The 9,911-nt window shown below is 42.3% G+C and overlaps 1 pseudogene; it reads right to left on the bottom strand.

Annotated features, from left to right (window-relative positions):
* Positions 1 to 8,879: 8,879 nt before the first annotated feature.
* On the bottom strand, positions 8,880 to 9,537 carry LOC143410329 (60S ribosome subunit biogenesis protein NIP7 homolog pseudogene; annotated as a pseudogene).
* Between the last annotated feature and the right edge of the window lie 374 nt (positions 9,538 to 9,911).

Below are 9,911 nucleotides of genomic sequence, written 5' to 3'. Positions count from 1 at the left end.
CTTCTCTTTACTCCCCTCTGCCTAATTCAGAGTACCTCTGTTCTTTCTTAGCCCTCATCCCTTTACTGTGAATTAGCATCCATATACCAGAGAAAACATTTGACCTTTGTTTTTTGGGGGGTATTGGCTTATTTCATTTACCATGAGAGTCTCCAGTTCCATCCATTTACCTGCAAATGCCATAATCTCATTTTTCTTTAAGGCTGAGTAATATTCCATTGTGTATATTTACCACATTTTCTTTATCCATTCATCTTTTGAAGCACACTTAGGTTGATTCCATAGCTCAGCTGTTGTGAATTGAGCTGCTATAAGCATTGATGTGGCCGTGTCACTGAAGTATGCTGATTTAAAGTCCTTTGGGTATAAACGAAGGAGTGGGATAACTGGGTCAAAAGATGGTTTTATTCCAGGTTTTCTGAGGAATCTTCATACTGATTTCCATAATGCTTGCACCAGTTTGCAGTCTCACCAGCAATGTACCTTTTCTCCCACATCCTTGCCAACAATTATTGCTGCTTGTATTCTGGATAATTGGTCTGCATGCTTTTTGGATGCACCCCAAATGAATGAATTGAAAAGCTGCAACATGTCTTTAACAGATAGACCAAATCTTACTCTGGTGGTTGTGAAGGTAGGTGGACTCCTGAAAGTGGACATTTATAGGGGCAGAGGGTACAGGTGGAGGTGTTAAGAAAGAAGAACCTTATAATCTGTAAGCAGAAGCACTTGGAGAACCTCAGATTCCAAATTTATCTACTTGAGTGAAGCATCTTTTTCCTCAGCCTTATCAATCTCTCGCTTCCTGTTCACTTTGAGTTGTTTTCACTACTTCAGAGGCAAAAGTCTCCACTGCCTGCCTCCTGAGCATGGTTTTCATTTAGGAGACTCCTCCATCCCTCAGCTGGGAGGACCTCCAGCCTCTGAGCCAGAGCTGAGAACATTGTGCTCCCAGGATCAGAATGGCTCCCCTCTGGTGCCATGGGTGCCGCCTCTTGGGCCTGCATGGCCTCTTTGGGGACAGGGAGGCATGGCCATCCTCAGTTCTGCTGGTCAAGGTCCAGGATGGGGAAACTGTGGTGTGAGTGGTAGATATGCAAAGTCCTGTAGAGCTTAAAGACTCTGAAAGGGTAGCTTTGGGATTCCCTTATGGAGCCTGTAGAACAGGGAGGCAGTCCTGAGCATCAGGAATCACTTCTGGCCCTCTGCTCTCCTTTGCCATTTCTACCGAGCCTCCCTGTAATGCCAAACCCAAATGGCAGCTTTATGTGCATCTTTACTGCTGATGATCCCAGAGACATTCCCTGGGAGGGTCAGGTTATGGCAGGTAGCTAGCTCTTCCCTGCCCAAAGGCCATTTGCTTGTTTAGTATTCACCAGCTGCAGGGCCAGTGTGCCAGGGTGCCTCTTCTTAATTAAATTAATTAATCTTTAGGGGCGGATGATGCACGGACCATGTAAATGAATGACTGTGAGGGAGATTTGTAGGCTCCCCCGCATGCCCCCAGGACCAGCCTCCACAAAGCCCACCTAAACAACAGAATCCACGATACACTTAATGACTTCACGGACCAGACTACAATTTTGGTAGGAAAACCAGATCCTAGACGCTCCTGTTTTAAGGTATGATCCACTGCCTTTGGTGATGGGAAGAAAAACGGTCTGGGCCTCTTGATAATTTAGTTTGGAGGTTTTAGGTAGATGAACAAGGAGATACTCTGTTGCTATGGAAGTCAACTTTAATGGTCCTATAGATGAACGCTAATGAGGCACTTGGCCCTGGGATTGGTGGGGGTTCATAGCACCCTTGGATCACCTGCCGCTTGGGCTGAGGGTCTGGGGGCATGAGCTCCTCTTCTCACTTGACTCTAACGCTGGTGGTGTGTCTTGCTCTTCCCTCTCTAGGAGGTCCTGGTTTCTTCGCCGTTTTATTTGTTAGTTTTACTTCCTAGGCTCCGTGCCTTGGTTTACCCTTCCCCGCTCTCTTCTGAAGAGAACAGTGCTGTTTTTACTTTCTTTCAGGGTCAGCCTAGAGAGGTCTTGCATTTTTTTCTGATAAGCCTTTCTCATCACAACTGCTCTTCCCTGCTTTGAATGTCACCACCTGGACTCAGTGTTATCCACACCATGGATGACAAATTCAAATAGCCACTTGGATACCTAACTGCCAGTGATCCCAGAGGGCCTGGCTGAGTAGCAGTAAGGAGTGGTGAGGTCTTGGCACATGGGCTGCTTGCCAAGCGTATGGAGCCCATTGTCGGTATCAGCAATGCTGTCCTAGCTGTGGTTTTTAAAAGAAACTGAAATATTTATTGATTTATTTAGGGAAACTTCAGGTGTTTCCAACTCGTGTTCAATCAGAAACCAATTTCCCTGCATCCTGATTTTGGCCTAAGAGGTACCTATTTTTATTTTACCCTATGCTTGCCACCCAAGGGCCTTTGGCTATGGTTATTTGGTTAGCAGTCTTTACCTGACCCATAGGTTATGAGGTCCTTCAGGTCAGGGACTTGATCTTACCTTAATTTATATCAGAATTTTTGACAGTGTAAGTATACATGGTAAGTGCATGCTCAAATATCTGTCCAGTCTGGCTTTTATTGGATTACCAGAGGAAGAAGATATGTGTCTGTCCGACAGGACAGGGAGAGAGATATGAACTTAGGGTGGAGAAGCCTCCCACCTCTCCCACCTCACAGAGTTACACAGGCAGTTAACGTCTAAGGTATTATACTTCAGAGGCCCACACTAATTTGCTTAGGAGATTTTAAGGAGTGAAAATAGGCAGTGGATTTGAATCCTTATATGGCTGATATGTGTTATCTCCTCCTGAGTCACCTCCCTCATTCCCGCAGAGAATGGTCTGTGTCATGTTTTCACAAATTGAAATAATCATGACTCTCTACTGAACTCTCTGAAATGTAATTGACCCAAAGCTCACAAAATGAGCTGTATGAAAGGTGTTGAGATTCAAATCACTTTTCTTTTTTAGTACCAGGGATTGAACCCAGGGACGCTTAAACACTGAGCCACATCCCCAGCCCCCAGCCTCCATTTTTTGTTTTTTATTTAGAGACAGTGTCTCACAAAGTTATGTAGGGCCTTGCTAAGTAGCTGAGACTGGCTTGAACTTGCGATCCTCCTGCGTCAGCCTCCTGAGCTCCTGGAATGACAGGCATACACCACTACACCTGACTGAACTCATTCTTTTGCTTGATATTATACGGGATGTCATCTGTGTCCATACCCCGGGGCAGGGAACATATGCTTCTTGGCTTACTTAATAGAGTGGCAGCAAGTACATCATCTTCTCCTGAGCAGGAATCCTGGGGTGAGGATGCTAGGAGAAGATCAAGTTTAAGGTGCAGTTTTATCATTCTATAATAATCCTTTAATGTGTATTCTCAGGCTGTTTGGTTCTGGTTTTCATTAAAGACAGGAAAGCATCACTATAGAAAAAAAAGAACATCTGGTAATCTAGGATTTTTTATTTTATTATTATCATTATTATATTTTGGACCCCAGGGATTGAACCCAGGAGTGATTAGCCACTGAGCCACATCCCCCTCCCTTTTTATAGTTTATTAAGAGACAGGGTCTCACTGAGTTGCTGAGAGCCTCACTAAGTTGCTGAGGCTGGTTTTAAACTCACATCCTCCTGCCTCAGCCTCTTGAGCCTCTGGGATCATAGCCAAGTGCCACCATGCCCAGTAGAATCTTTTAATTACTTGGGGGAGGGGGGACACAAAAAGTAATCCAGGATAGGCCAAGCAAAACCTGTCTGCCAGCCACATATGGCCAAAAGACTGCCAGTTTTTTACCTGATCTGGGCCACTGGCTCTTGAGGAAGTAGTTCTGAGTGAAGGGCTTGTTTCTGGCTCCCTGTGTGGCCAGGAGTACAGCTGGGACTCACAGGGTCTTACACCATCTCCTGATGGTTCTGCTTTGAAGTCACTTACCTCTTTCCTCCCTAGCAAGTGTCTACCTACATCCTTCAGCTACTTAGAATAAAACCATCCACAGCCCCACCACCCTCTGATTTTCCTTTAAAGAGCCAAAATCATCTCCCTAAAGTCCAGAAGTGCTGTCAACATTCTGTTTCCTGGGCCAGGCTACCTGAGAAGAGAGTCCTCCCTAAACATGAGCATCCAGAGGCAAAGCAGCATCAGGATTGACAGTGAGATTCCAGGACAGAGCCCCAGAGAGGAAGATCATGTACGTGGAAACGTGAGCTCCCGCTGGGTCAACCCAGAAGCAGGGAATTTTTTGAGTTTCAATGAACTGGAAAAGGCACGTATGAACAAGTGTCAGGGCTGCCTGGAGAGTCTCCTGTTGGACGCTTGTGGGCAACATAGAGCAAACCCAGGGCAGAAGCTCATGTCTCCTGAACAGCCACTGCCTTGGGATGGAGCTGCACTAGCATTCAAGTTCAAGAAAAAGAGGTCCCTAAACCCAGAACAAGCAGCTGAGCCTCAAATGCTCCATCAGGCAATGGGGAAAATAATTGACTGTGTTCTCCCTTCTACAGTCAAACATACAATCCTCACAGGCACTGTTTCATTGGCCCAGTTCAGGGAGAAAAACTCCCCATGTGATTTTTTTATTTTTTAATTGTGGGAAGATATGTACAACATAAAGTTGACTTCCTATTTTAGCCATTTCTCAGTGGGCTGTGTGCATGCCTACGTTCACACATCAGGCAACCATGACCATCACCCAGTTCAAGGACCTTCTCAACATCACCAGCAGAAATTCCGCACCATTAAACAGGACTCTGCCCCATGTGCCCACCACCCTTGGAAGACAGCCACTCTAGATTTCTTGTTCGAATTGCAACCAGATGGTACCTTTCCTCCTGTGCCTTGCTGATTTTGCTGAAATCAGTGCCTTCGAGGTCTAGCCATGCCCCGATAGTGGCACACACCTGTCATCCTAGCAGCTCCAGAGGCTGAGGCAGGAGGGTCATGAGTTCAAAGCCACCCTAAGAACTTAGCTTGACCTTGTCCCAAAACAAAATGTAAACATGGCTGGGGATGTGGCTCCATGGTTAAGTGCCCCTGGGTCCAATCACCAGTACCAAAAAAAAAAAAAAGTCCACCTATGCTGTCACACATGTAGAGTTTCTTTTTAAGGTTCAATAGTCTTCCTTTGTATGGATGTCCCACATGTTATGTATCTACTCATCCATACATTTGGGTTGCTACTGTGAATAACACTGTTATGAACACTGGTGTGTTTTCTTAAAAAAATGTTAAAGAGGTTTTTAAATAAGATTTTTTTTCTTTTATTGTTTTTTAATTCTTTGATCAATATGCTTACTGTCAACTCATTTCTCATTAATTAAGGAAAGATGCTCTGCACAAAGAGGTGTGAGTTCTCATCTCAGGCCCCAGGAACAATCAGTGAGCTAACCAGTGGAAACCTCAGCTGGGGCTCTGTTTTCAGGTGGCAGCTGACATGACACACATCTAAAGCATCTCACTTATTTCTAGGAACACGGTTGCCCCTTCCCAGGCCTGACATCTGAATGGGTCTTCAGTTGAAGGTTTTAGATTCTCCTGTCAAAATAAACTCATCTGTCAGTGGGAAAGATGCCATCCAAGGCATGCCTGTACCTTTCAGTAAGGAGCCCAGAGCTGGAGGGGAAAGAAACCTCGGGGGGGGGGGATTTAGTTCCTGCCAATTGCAGCTTTCTTTAAATATTTTGTCAGCCATTGTCATAACACAAATTTTCCCTGTTCTTTGCACAAAGGGTGCAGAGATCTTGGAACAATGGAGCCCAAGCCCAGCCATAGATATTCTTTCAGCTAATCTGCTCAAAGAGGACCGTGCGGCCCACAATTTGCAGAACACACAAGAGGCACCTCGGCAGAGAACAGCTCAGGTTTTACCCAGGCATATCAGAAAAGGCAAACTGTGTAACAGGGTAGGACAAGAGGGTGCTCAAAAAGCAGGCTTCCTGGCAAGACCCCAGAGAGCCACGGAATGTCAAGAGCTAAAGTCTTTCTATAGCTAAGAAGTCCCATCTCTCTCTAAACCAAGCCAACTAGCCACGTGGCCATGTATAGTTAAACTACCTAACAATACACAAAATTATGAATTCAGAGCCAGGCATGGTGGTGCAGGCCTGTAATCCCAGCAACTCGGGAGGCTGAGGCAGGAGGATTGAAAGTTCAAAGCCAGCTTCAGCAATTTAGGGAGGCCCTAAGGCACTCAGTGAGACCCTGTCTCTAAATAAAATATAAAATAGGGCAGGGGATGCGGCTCCATGGTTAAGCACCCTGGATTCAATCCCTGGTAATAAATATGTATGAATTCTTTTTTTTTTCAGTTTCCAATGGATTTTTTATTTAATTTACTTATTTATATATAGTGCAGAGGATCAAATTTAGGGCCTCACACATTCCAGGCAAGTGCTCAGCCACTGAGCTATAATTTCAGTCCTCACTAGCCATATGTCAAGGTTTCAGGAGCTGTTTGTGACCTCATGCCATGATGCAGACGGGAGTGTCCATCATCACCATCCATCCAACTGTGCTGGATCTAAATCATAATCAAGCAGTATTTCTAAACCCGGGGATAACCAATAAATGTTTCAAGTAAAACAGCACCTACAGGAGAAACTTGAACTTTAAAAATAAATCTCAAGTGTAGGAGAGTGTAGTTCAGTGGTAGAGTGCTTGCCTGGCATGCATGAAGCCCTGGGCTCCACTCCCCAGCAGCACAGAGAAAGATGATGAATGGGAGGGTTAGAGGAAGAAGAGGAGGGAGGAGCAGGAGAAGAAAGGAGGGACCTGGGGTGTAGCTGAGTAGGAGAGCACTTGCCCGGCATGCAGAAGGCCCTAGGTTCAATCTGCATTGCTGCTAAAAACAGTGATTAAAATGATAAATATTCATTTCCTCGTAACTCAAGAGATTTGTTGAAAAGGGTGATGAAATATGGTGGGGTGGGGTGTATACTGATGCAAGCCCTTTAAAGCACTTTTCTCTTGTAAAAATATCTTAAGGGTAATTAACTGCCTGAAATCTTAGAAATTAATTACCAAGATATTCAGAACCATAAAAAAATCTTAGCTTCCACAAAATGGTAACAGAATGTCCAAGACACCACAAAAAAAAATTCCCCAAAGAATTATGTCTGTTAAGAACACAAGAAGATAAGTCATAGACGAGGAGAACATATTTGCAAAATAAGTCTGATAGATTGGTATCTAAAATATACAAAGAACCCTTAAAACTCAACCATAAGAAAATAAACACCAAAATAAACACCCAATTATGAAAGTTTGTATCATCAAAGAAGATAACAGGTGGTAAATAAGCACATGAAAAGATGCTTCCCATCATAAATAGGAAGTTACAAATTAAAGCAACAATGTGGTACCATTGAACACCTATTAGAATGGCTAAAATCTAAAATGCTGACACCCAATGCTGGTTAGAATGTGGAGCAGCAGGAAACTCATTCATTGCTGATGGGAATACAAAATACAGCCATCACTTTAGAAGACAATACAGCAGTTCCTTACAAAACTAAAACTACTCTACTTACACTGCATACACTACTCAATGTATGATTCTCTGTATTTATTTTCACGTGAGCTGAAAACTCGCATCTATGTCAAAACATACAGATATATGCTTATAGCAGATCTATTCAGCTTTGCCAAACCTGGAAGCAACCATGGTGTACTTCAATAGGTAAATCAATAAACAAATGTGGTACAGCCACACAATGAAACACCACTCAGTGATAAAAAGAAGGGAAACATCTGAACTGGAAAACACATGGAGGAATCATAAATGTATATTTCTTTTTTTTGTAGTTTAAAGTATTTTATTTTTAGAGATGTTTCCTTTGGAATTAAAAGTTTTATATTCATTTAAGAAATTGTTTTGTTTTACAGTACATGTGGTTTTTAAAACTTTTGGCTCTGAAATGTTCTCCTTTATAAAATATTTTAATTCTACAAGAGATTTTGGGGAAGTATGAGGATGAAGGACCTAAATTATTTCAGGGTTTGTAATTAGTGCTTTTTTGTCCAGTCTAGTCAGGTTGATAAGAGAAATGTTTTATAAAATCAAAGAAATGAACAAAATTATAAACTGGGATCATCCCATCCAAGAAAAAGAAGATAAAAAAGAAAAAAGTAAAAATATAATCAAATTATACTCATAAGACCACATGCTTACTTAGTAAAAGAAATATATAATATAAAAATAACTCCTCTACCATTTTCTCCAACACCCATTATTTGCCAAGCATTGTGCTTTATGCTTTACAATCATGATTCCTAATCCAAAAAACATTCTTAGACTGATGGCTAAAGTTTTTTTTTTTTTTTTTTTAACAGAAGGAAATGAAGCTTACGGAAGCTCAACAACTTATTCATAGCCGTATAGCTGACAAGTGGCAGAAGTAGGATTTGAATCCAAGTTTTTCTTCCATACCATATAGCACTTACTGTATAGAAAAGCAGCTGACTAAATTGCACTTATTATTTAAGCCAAATTCATACCTAAAACCTCAGACATGGCCAACTATTATATAGCAATATCTTTTGAGAATTAATAAATAACAAAGAAAATCCATTGTGTTCTTACCATGAGTCTGGAAAACAGTGTTATCACAGATAACAATAATACTATATTCTTGCCCTCAGTTCCAATAATTTAGAAGCTATTACTCAGAACAAGAAGCCCCCTGATTCAAATATAAAAGTATTCTATTTAGTTACAAATACAAATGATCTAAAACCCAATTTCTGAGTCACTTCTGTATAGTAAGAATCAGTCTGCACCTGTCAGTGATAATGAGAATATTAAACTAAGAAGTCCCTGTAGAGGTCACAGTGCTGACAAAATTCAACATTATGGCGGCGTCTGCATAGACACAGGAAACAAAGCTAGGCCCTTCCACATAGATGTTAAGTTCTTGCGATGACTTCATTTTAAGTCAATGTCTCTTCATGCCGTACATATTCCCCAATGTCTGCTTGATGAAATACCACAATCGCCATGGGGTCTACTTTTCTGCAGTCTTTTGTAGACTTTGCTGCTACCCCAAAAACCCAAAGGGATGTCTGCCATGGAGTATACCACCACTCCCTGGTACTGAGAAGTGTTTTCAGTAATTCGACCCAGACCAGATTTCAACACATGGTTTCCATAGAGGAAGGACTGCTCTGCTCCAGGCTTTATCCATACTTTATACTTGGCATAGGGTGCAAGGTAATCCAGAGCTGTAATGTGCAAACGGAACTTGTGGGTCTTAGTGAATTTTCCAAAGCAGGTCCCCAGCGATACTAGCTTGTCCCCGGAGATATTGGCGGCCAGTTTCAAAATCTTCTCACTCACGTAGTACACCCGGTCGTTGTGCAGCCTGAAACAGTAGGTGCCATCGGGCCTGTCGACCAGCAGCTGAAGATTCTCCCCGATGTATTTGGCTATCTTCTCAAACATTACACGGGTCTCCTCCTCAGTTAAAGGCCGCATTTTCCCGCTGGGTTGAAACACCGGACCCTCGTGCCTCCGCTGCCAGGAATTTAAATGTATATTTCTAAGTGGAAGACACCAGTCTGAAAAGGTCACATATTGTGTGAATCTAACCATATGATATTTTGGAAAAGGAAAACTTATGCAGACAGTAGATCAGTGTTTATTAGAGTTTAAGTGGAAAGTAGAGCAGAGAGGAAATTTGGGGCAGAAAAATTATTCTGTATGACACTTTAATGTAGATACATGTTATATATTTGTCAAAAGTATGACTCAAAAAGTAGACCCTAATGTAAACTATGGACATTGGTGAATATCAATATTAACACATTTGGTATAACAAATGCATCATGCTAATGGCAGGTTTTTAATAATAGGGGAAACTGGAGAGTGAGGAATTACATAGGAATTTCCTGT

Source organism: Callospermophilus lateralis, chromosome 11 (genome assembly GCF_048772815.1).
Source record: "Callospermophilus lateralis isolate mCalLat2 chromosome 11, mCalLat2.hap1, whole genome shotgun sequence".
Classification (NCBI taxonomy): domain Eukaryota; kingdom Metazoa; phylum Chordata; class Mammalia; order Rodentia; family Sciuridae; genus Callospermophilus; species Callospermophilus lateralis.
This window is presented reverse-complemented; position numbering and strand designations above follow the sequence as displayed.